Genomic DNA, 9,075 nt, shown 5'->3' with positions numbered 1-9,075 from the left:
CTGCTGCGCGAGGTCCTCTTGGCTCCCCAGGCAGAGATGTGGGGATGCGGGATCTCTGCTGTAGCCGCTGTCTGCTTGCAGCCCCTCGGAGCTCGCCAGTCCCCTAGCTGCGCTCCGGGGGCTGGGGCCTTAACATAACACATGGGGTGCAGTCAGCACAGCTAGCCTCGAAGACTCTCTTTCTCTTTCGTTCTCTGATTCTTTCTTTCCTTCTGTTTTTTGGTTTCTTTCCTTCTTTCTTTCTCTTTGTCTTTCCTTCCCTCCCTCTCTCCATTCCTCCCTCCTTCCTTCCTCACTATCTCAGCACCCACCATGTGAGCCTGGAGACTCTCCCAATGGTCTTTGCTCTCAGGTTCGCCCAGGTTCCTTCTGGCAAAACTGAAACACAGACTTCTGGGTTTTAAACTTGAAGCTGAATTTGCTGAAGAAGCTTCTGACAGCACCCTGGCTGTTGTCAGTGGGAGAGGGTGGGGTCAGGCCACAGGGCAAATCCTGCTGGTCACCCACCTGCCCCAGCTGCCAAGCATGGACAGAGATTCCTTTAGAAAGAGCCATGTGGACTTCGGTTCTGCCTGGACCTCCACCCCTGTGGCTGATGGTGTGGGTGGAGGGGAGGCCACGGGACAGTCTGAGGCAGGCGGCGCCTCCTGTCACTCGGTTACTGTCTACAAGCCACAGCCTAGAGGCCTGGCCAGGCTGGCTGCCTTGGATTCCCGGTGCAGACGGGCCGGCCCAGGGCGCCGAGGGCGAGCAGACGGCACGGAGGCCTCAGACCCTGGCACACAGGCTGCCTCTGCCGATCCGGCTGGCGGTCTGGCCAAGCTGGCCCTCTCCCAGCGCCATCCAGCTACGGGACTTCCTGTTCCTGGAACATGGAAGGCACGTGCCCACCTCAGGGCCCTGCACTAGCTCCCCCTTCTGCCTGGAACGTAATTCCCCAAAGACCCACACGGATCTCTCCTTCACATCTTCGCTCTAATGTCACCTTAGTGAGCCTCCCCGATCTCCCTACGTGGTATCGGAGCACCTCTTACCCATCTCATCCATCACCCTCGTTCACTGCTTTTTATGTTTTTAGAAAGCTTTGTACGTGGAAATGTTCAAACATAAAATTAGAAAGGACAGTATATACAGTCTCCTTCGTGTATCTATCATCCAACATCAATAGTTACCAACACTTCTAATCCTTCATTTTATCCATAAATACTTGTCTGTGTTTTAAAATAAGTACTTTAAAAAAAAATCACAGACACCATACCATCACCAAATTCAACAAATCAATAGTATCGTATACTACACCAGTCCACATTCAAATGCCCCAGTTGTCTCAAAGACAGTTTGTTTCAGACATGTTTGAATAAAGGTCCAAGCAAGGTTTGAAAAAGTAACCAATTACTACCTTTTTACCATTTATTCTAGCCTTCAAGCTTCACCAACAGTATCTTTTCATTTTGCTTCAAAAACCTGAGTGATTGAATGTATTTCAGAGGAATTGTGAATACATATTCTGCAAAAGCCAAGGTAAAAATGAGTTCCAAATATGACCTTCCTTCAGTATCATGATTATCCAGACTATTTACTGGAAAGCAGAGCAACAGATCATGTGCCAAGAGTCTCAATTCTTGAAAGTCCAAGGAAAAAAATATTTGTAATCCCCAGAGTGGATAGCTTCAGAGTTCATACAAATGCGCTACACTGTCAAACATATGTCAATAAAAAACTAGTCAAATACGATCTAATCCTCTTACTAAGAAAGAACAAGATAATAATGAATTCACAACTGGGAAACATGATTATTTCAAGAGATTAGCATGCATCCATTAAAAGACATGTACTAAATTCTTACTGTTCACGTCCAAGGTCCACAGTATGTGCTACAGCTATTCAAAGGCTATTAAAACAAAAACGTTTATTGATATTGCTTTAGACTGCAATGTCCACATAGATTTATGCGATATTGTTTAAAGGGTATTTTGATATGGACACAGAGTGGGGCAGCAGAGATGAGAAGAAAGAAAATATATTGCCCCGAGAATAAAGAGATCAAAGGTTTGGCATACTCTCTTTTTAACCAGATGCTTGATATTAGCAAAGTCGATAATTACTTGCCTCAGCATTCTTAGCTAAAATGAGTTAAAAATACTCGCCCTATTTAGTTCATAGGGTGTGAGTTATCTTTGAAAAGCAAGACTTCTCTAAAGACACCACTAACATTTTCCTCCCAAACATAGTCTTTCTGACAAGCTGTTTTCCGCCAATACAAGTGTTTCATAACTTACTTTTTCTTTTCTTTGCAAAAATTATAGATATCCGCATTTAATTTTGAATTTTAAAAAAAGCTCGTAAGATTGAGTTTTCAATACGTAGTAAGCTTGGTGGCTGTAAACATTGAGGGAACCGTGGCCTTCCACATTGGACTAAGGTCATTCTTTCCAGTCATGGTCACATCCAAGTGGATTTCACCACTCTCTCCACACGTTGATTGAAATTCATTGTGGTGCTCGCAGCAAGTTTAGAGACACCCACTGTCCTCATTTCAAAGTTCAGCCAACTCCTCTGCTCTTTATTGAAATCTACAAACAGGAAGGTACTGTACTTGACTTTTGAAAATACTTCCAGATAAATGTTTCTCTCTCCCCTTTTTCTTTTACAGTCAATTTTCTCTCTTCTCTTTCTCTCCTTTCCTCCCTCTTTCCTCTATTTTTCTCAAAATAGCAAACAGCTGGCTCTTCTATAGCACTCGGGGAAGAATCCTGAAGGACCTCATGGAAGATGACTGTATCTGATGATTCTAGTGTCCTTTTCCAATTCAAGCTCTCTCTCAAGTTTTAATCATGCACCATCATGTAGGAGAATGACTTTTGTAAGCCGAGAACCTGCTATGTAACGTGGTACCGTATTTGCTTTCATTCAGCTTGAATCCATCTCTTCTTAGAGTGTGTTGAGCTCTGCAGGAAGTAGACACAGAGACTGTCAGAATGCAGCTGGGCTCTGATTTGGGGAACCTGAACCAGGGGCTGGGCTGGAGCAGAATCCACAGTGAAGGAAAGAAAGGGCATTTGAAAAGCGAGCTTCCCAGGCTGGCTGATTCGGTGCAGGGCTGTCACCTGCTTATACAACAAATCCAGAGATCACTTCAGAAGAAACTCTGAGAAGTTTCCTTCCCTTGGTTCCATAAGTCAGACACAAAAAGTCAGTTGAGTCTCTCTGCTAGTTTCTTCTTCCTGACTTCACAAACATGATCGTCTAGGAGTTCCTTGGGTTTGGTATCAAGATTTTCCATTTGGGTAAATGCAGGTAAAGCTGTGCTGACCCTTGTAGAATCTCTTGGATTCTTCTTTGTTAGTTCATGTAGCTTTTTTTGTAGATTTGTGAGAATTTCAAAGAGCCAGATGCAGTTTTACATAAATGTTCAGTATGTTTTTTTTTTTTAATTTTCTGTTCGTTCACTTCTGCTACTGTTTCCTGTCCCCAGAGGGCCCCATGTCCAGAGCTCTTCCAGAAGAGCCTCCCATTCTGGCCTGTCCTCACGTAGACGACCCCATTCTCATGGCTTACAGATATTTGTTTAAACCTACCTAAAGATGGTGCATTAGGTATGTCATCACATGACATACGCATCCTCTAGATGGCTGGTATCATCTGGCATAACTTAAGGTATCTTCTTGGTCCCATGACATAATGATCAAGTGGCAGCTCTTTGAAAGTGCAACTTCTTGGCTTTCTAACAGTTGTCTTGCTAGAGAGAGCTGCCCACAATCAGCACCTAAACCTTCCTGCTCTTTTCTCCTGGGGAATTGAACCAAGAACCAGAAAAACAAAACATGATCCACGGACCCAGTAACTGTGCGTCCAACCTGATAGCTAAATTCATGTTGATAATGATAGGAGACATACTGATTTGCAGAGATTTTGACCTAATAGTTTCCTTTGAGCTTTTAGTTGTTCAGTAATGGAAATACTGCCCCTGTCCAAGCATAAGGAACACGGGCTGCAGTCTCCTACCTTCCTATGGAAAGATGAGGCAGCCCCTCCCCCATCCTGTCCCCTCTCCTCTTTCCCCTCCCCTCTCTCTCTCCCAACCCCGTCCCCTTCCCCTTCTCTCTGCTGGGCTTACAGCTCAGACTTCCTCCCTAGGGAAGATGTGTCCTTTCTTTAAGCTGATAGAGGAAGGTTGAAGGTTCATGTTAACAGCCACGGTGGCTGGGCCATGTTTTCTCCAATGTGTTTTTGCAGAAATTCACCTTCATCTGTGGATCAGTAGATAAGGGCGGCCGTCAAGCTCAGGTGTAAGTGATGACCAGTGCTGGCTCTGATGTCAGGGAGGACAGGCCAACACTCGCCACCCCTGGGCTTCTTGTGCATCTGGTTTATCGTGTGAGGTGTCACCAGGGAAATGTGGTTTGGGGTTCCTGAAAATACCTTGAACCGCAGGTGTTTCCCGGCTCCATTTTCTCTTTTTGTCCCTAGGCAAGATTTTCCTCCTCTTGGGTAGGATGATAGCCAGGGTGTTGTGGTTGGCTGTTACTTTGAATTCAGGCAAATGTTTCATTATCATGGAGCAAATGTGCCAAGATGCCCACCCCTGCTCTGGAAGGCGGGACTAAGAGCACAGGGACCTGATGTCAGGTCTGGGCCCCCTGCCGGGACCCCAGGCGCATCCTTACCCTGTGTTGTACCAGCCGGTTTCCATATATGTTGTGAAAACCAAAGTGCGTCATGGACAGAACCGCCAAGTAGAACCTGGCACTCTGGGTGCTCGGTCAGTGGAGCTGCTGCAAAGATGTTTAAAGGCATTTGAGGGGCTCTAAGACGCACTGCCACGCCAGGGCATTTCCTTTTTTAACTCCAGTGCTGACTCGGAGTTTGCTGTCAGACCCATGTTCTGACCCCAGGAGGGCCGGAGGGCGGTGGAGAAGGGAAAGGAGTGTTCGTTACTTGCCTCAGGAAGGTTGTGGGCCCCTGCAGAAGGCAGCCAGGCAGTCCCCACCAGGGGTTTCCAGAGAGCTGCTTTCCTGATGCTCAGGTCTCCTTGGCCTTCCCATTCCCCCCCACCCCCGCCTTCTGAATTCCTTCCCCACTGAGCCCTGCCCATCCCCAGACTTCTGCCTGCACAGATCTGGCCTGAACATTGCCCAGGTCACCCCAGGCTTTCAACAGGGCACATGGCCTCCTTTCCAGCTGTGATGTGTGAGTGGGGTCATGGGAAGTGCTTGCTCTGTTCAGGACCCTTTCTTTTGCAATATGTGTGATCATGCTTCTGGAGGACCTGACATTCCCCAGAGTCAGTTATTAAAAGAGGTTAAAATCTCAAACCCTGCAGATCTTAAGTGGCTGTTGAGCTGTGATATCCACCAGCACAGGACCTTTCTTTCTCACGGTTCTGGGCACAGTCTGAGCTGGAGGTCAGAGAAGCTGCCTCCCCCAGGAGCTTCCCAGTTCCCGAGCTGGTGCATCTATTTTCTGGCCACAAAGGGAAGACGCCTTGGCCCAGTGGTTCCCACCATCCCTCCCGGCCTGGTGGGCTCTTGTGCAATGTGGAGGAAGCATTTCATGGCCAGGTTTGGAGTTAGAGGAGGTTGCGAGCCCAGGCCTGGCATCTGCTCAGTCTCTGCCCTGGGTCACAGCTGACTCTGCTGCATTTGAAAGGGGGGGAGGGGCACCTGTTCCTCCCAGGCTTCTAGCTGAATGGGCAGTCCCCATATCATACTGGGGTGAGCATTCCCTTGAGAGAAACAGAGATGGAGAGAGAGAGGGAGAGAGATGGAGAGAGAGAGAGTGAGTGAGTGTGTGTGTGCGCACGTGCATGCTCGTGTATGTGTAAAGCAGATGGCCTACTGCCAGCACATTAGGGTGGAGTTCACCTTCGTCACCCACCTAGAGCAGTGCCAAGTGCATCCAGCACAAGTTCCAGACACCCGGGATCGTGCTGCCCACCAACGAGGAGAAGCCTGACCTGCAGGCCAGGCTCGTGTGGCCCACCAGGTATGGAGCGGTACTGGTCCCGTCAGCTGTTGACTGGGGCGGATGGGTCTGGGATGTGGCCGCAGCCCCATGAGAGCAACGATGGCTCAGGTGACATGGCTCCTCAGGGTGGCTTGGTTCCCGCCCAGGTTTGAGGAGTTCCTGAGGCGTCTAAGTGGTCGCCTGAGAAGCACTTTGGTCTGGAAGGCTGCGAGGGGCTGACTCCCGCCCTCAAGACCAACATCGACAAGTCAGGTGAGAACGGAGTGGTCACGTGATCGTGGGGGATGCCGCACAGGTACCTGGCCGCCGCCCACCTGGCTGCCCTTCGTGCCCGGGGGTGGGGCAGTGGGAAAGCTAGGGGCCTGGCTGCCTGGTACGCAGGCGCCCCCCTGCCCCCGGCTGACCAGCACCACAGCATCCCCTCACCCGGCAGTCGCTGTCACACCCAAGGCCGTAAGTGGTTTCAGACAAGCATTTTGGGTTTCAGACTGGGCATCTTTCTTCCCGAGACTATGCCCACTGTTCTCGGGAGAGCAGTCGGAGATATTCAAAACTCACGTGTAGAAGTCCATCTATCCAGATTCTTTCCTACTAACCTCCTAATTTTTTCTGCAAGCATGGATTCCCTCCACAGACAAGCACTAATTCAGCAACTCTCGCGTGATTAGCTTCTTTTCTCACAAGTGGGTCCGCAAATCTCTGGAGAGTGTCCCTCTCTCGCGAGACTAAGTCCACTGCTTTGGGGAGCATAATTCAAATTACTGCAAATCGGATCTCTTCTTAAGATGAGTGAAGAAACCCATCCATCGCCAGATCTTTCCTACTGCACTCCGGAGACTAATTTTTTCTGTGAATATGGATTCCCTTTTCAAGTAAGGAAGTCACACATCCACTCTCGCATGATTATCCCCTTAGCCTCGCAGTGAAGTCCGCAAACCTCGCGAGATTTTCCCTTCATTTCGCGAGACTAAGCCCACTGCGTCTGGGTCACAGCTGAGGGAGGTTAACGTAGACGGAAGGCTGCTCGGTGATGCGGAGTAGAGACCTGGGCTTGAGGGAGGCAATGGAGGCTGGGACTGGAGTGGTCCCCAAAGGCTGCCGGCGTTTCTCCGGTTTCTGTCTCTCTTCGTCTCACCCCCGTCATGACCTCGTGTGCCCGGCAGGCGGAGGCTGACTCCCACGTCAGCTCTGGTCTCAGCTCCTCTCGGGCTGCAGACTGAGGTGCTGCCTTGTCCCTCAGCGGGGAGAGGCGGGGAGACAGCATTGCTTGCTGCCCGGGGTGCAGCACTGCCTGTTCACCCCGGTGTGTCCCGGGGGCGGCTGAGCGTGCTTGCAAATGTCATCAGGTAGGAGCTGGAACAGATTTTCTGCCAGTTCGACTCAAAGCTCGAGGCAGCTGATGAGGTGAGACACCTGATTTCTTTTAGAAACTGAGAGCATAGTCCCAGCGCACACCAGCCCCTGGCGCCACCTGCTTGTCGGGAAACACTTCCCAGGGCCTGGAATCTTCCACATTCAGAAAAGAGGCCAGTGGCGACCTCTTGGAGAAAAGGGAAGCCAGAGGCCTGGCAGCCCCCACGGTCCTCCCTGCTGGGGATGGGCACGTGTCTCTCTGATTGAGGGACCTCCCTGTGCCCTCAGTGGGAACCATTCTGGGAAAAGCCTTCCCATCCTTCTAGGAATGGGGGTTCTGGGAATAGGAATCACACAGGACAGCGCTGTTGTAAAGAGTAAGCATCTCCCTGCCTGGAATAAAGACTCACTGTGCTCTCAGGGTTTGGAGACGTGAAGTACTACCTGGTCATGAATCATCGGTGAATCAACCATGTGACCTACTGGAACATCACCCTGTCACTGGTGGTGAGCCCTTCCCACCTCGAGGCCTCCGATCCCATGGGGACGGGCAAGACCAAAGCTGAGCAGTTTTACTGTGGGGACACTAAGGGGGAAAGGTAAGGCCACGGGGCTGGCCAGGGGCAGCCCTGAGACCAAAATATCCAGGACAGACTCAGGGGTCCAGGCACATCTCAGACCTCACGTTTCTGGAATTTAACAAAATATTCTGAATGGACTTTGCAAGAGCAGCAGTAGTGAGACAGTCCTGCTTATGGATGTGCTTTCTCACAAGCTGTGACCACCAGAGCTAGTGGTTTGCCTGCATTGTTACCACACCTGTGGAGAAGCCAGTCTTGCAAAGTAGCAGAATGGACAAAGAGGCGTTGTCACTGAACAGGAACAGAGTCTTGAGGAAGAGGTGTGGGTGAGCCTGAAGGAGGAATTGCAAAACTGACAGATATGAGGGAGAGATGGTTGAGTCAGTATCAGGGCGGCACCATTTAGAGATGGAGAGCAGCTAGAGATCTGGGTGGCCCTGGGACCTACATTTTCCAGGTGTGTGATGGGTGATTGTTTAATGCATTCAACCAGCCTGCTTGTGCATGGAAATCCTCCGTGGGCCGTTAATTGTTGTCATCGGTCATTGTTTAATCTCAAGATAGACGTCTGTCTGTAACAAACTGTATAGTTCTCATTACGGTAACCTCAAAGCCAAGCAATCAGAAAAACCAGGCTTTTTGCAGTGTCTGCGTGTGCATTCGTGGGAGGCGTCACCACCCTGCTCCCAAGCATCTCTCCTTCCTAGAAACAGCCATATGTGAGGAGCTAGTGGAATGTACACAGTGTGATGTAAAGCTGCAAGTTAACTGGTAAAGAACTTCAGAAGGGGGATGTATAGGTGTGAATTAGGAGGTGGAATAATCTCTCATCCATAGAGCAGGGAGTTGTCATATGTAATGGAAGAAATAGCGGGATTTGGGTAGATGGAAAGGGAAGAACATTCTCTGGAGATGAAAGATGGGGCAAAGATGGATGTGGGCTGGGGAGGTGCTTGGGGCAGAGCAGGAAGGAGGCGGGTGGGGTACAGCCTGGCCCAGGGATGCCCTGGAGGGAGCTCAGACTTTTTAGAGGCAGAACCAACTATTCGTTTCCCAGGTTCTGTCACTGAAGACACTGCAAGTCTGTTACTTCTGTGCTTGCAGAGTTAGAAGGTAACAGGATCTGGGTGGAGGTGGCATTTGGGACAGGAAGTGGTTCCTCCACTACAGAGAG

The sequence above is a fragment of the Vicugna pacos genome, chromosome 20 (genome assembly GCF_048564905.1).
Source record: "Vicugna pacos chromosome 20, VicPac4, whole genome shotgun sequence".
NCBI classification, from domain to species: Eukaryota; Metazoa; Chordata; class Mammalia; order Artiodactyla; family Camelidae; genus Vicugna; species Vicugna pacos.
This window is presented reverse-complemented; position numbering follows the sequence as displayed.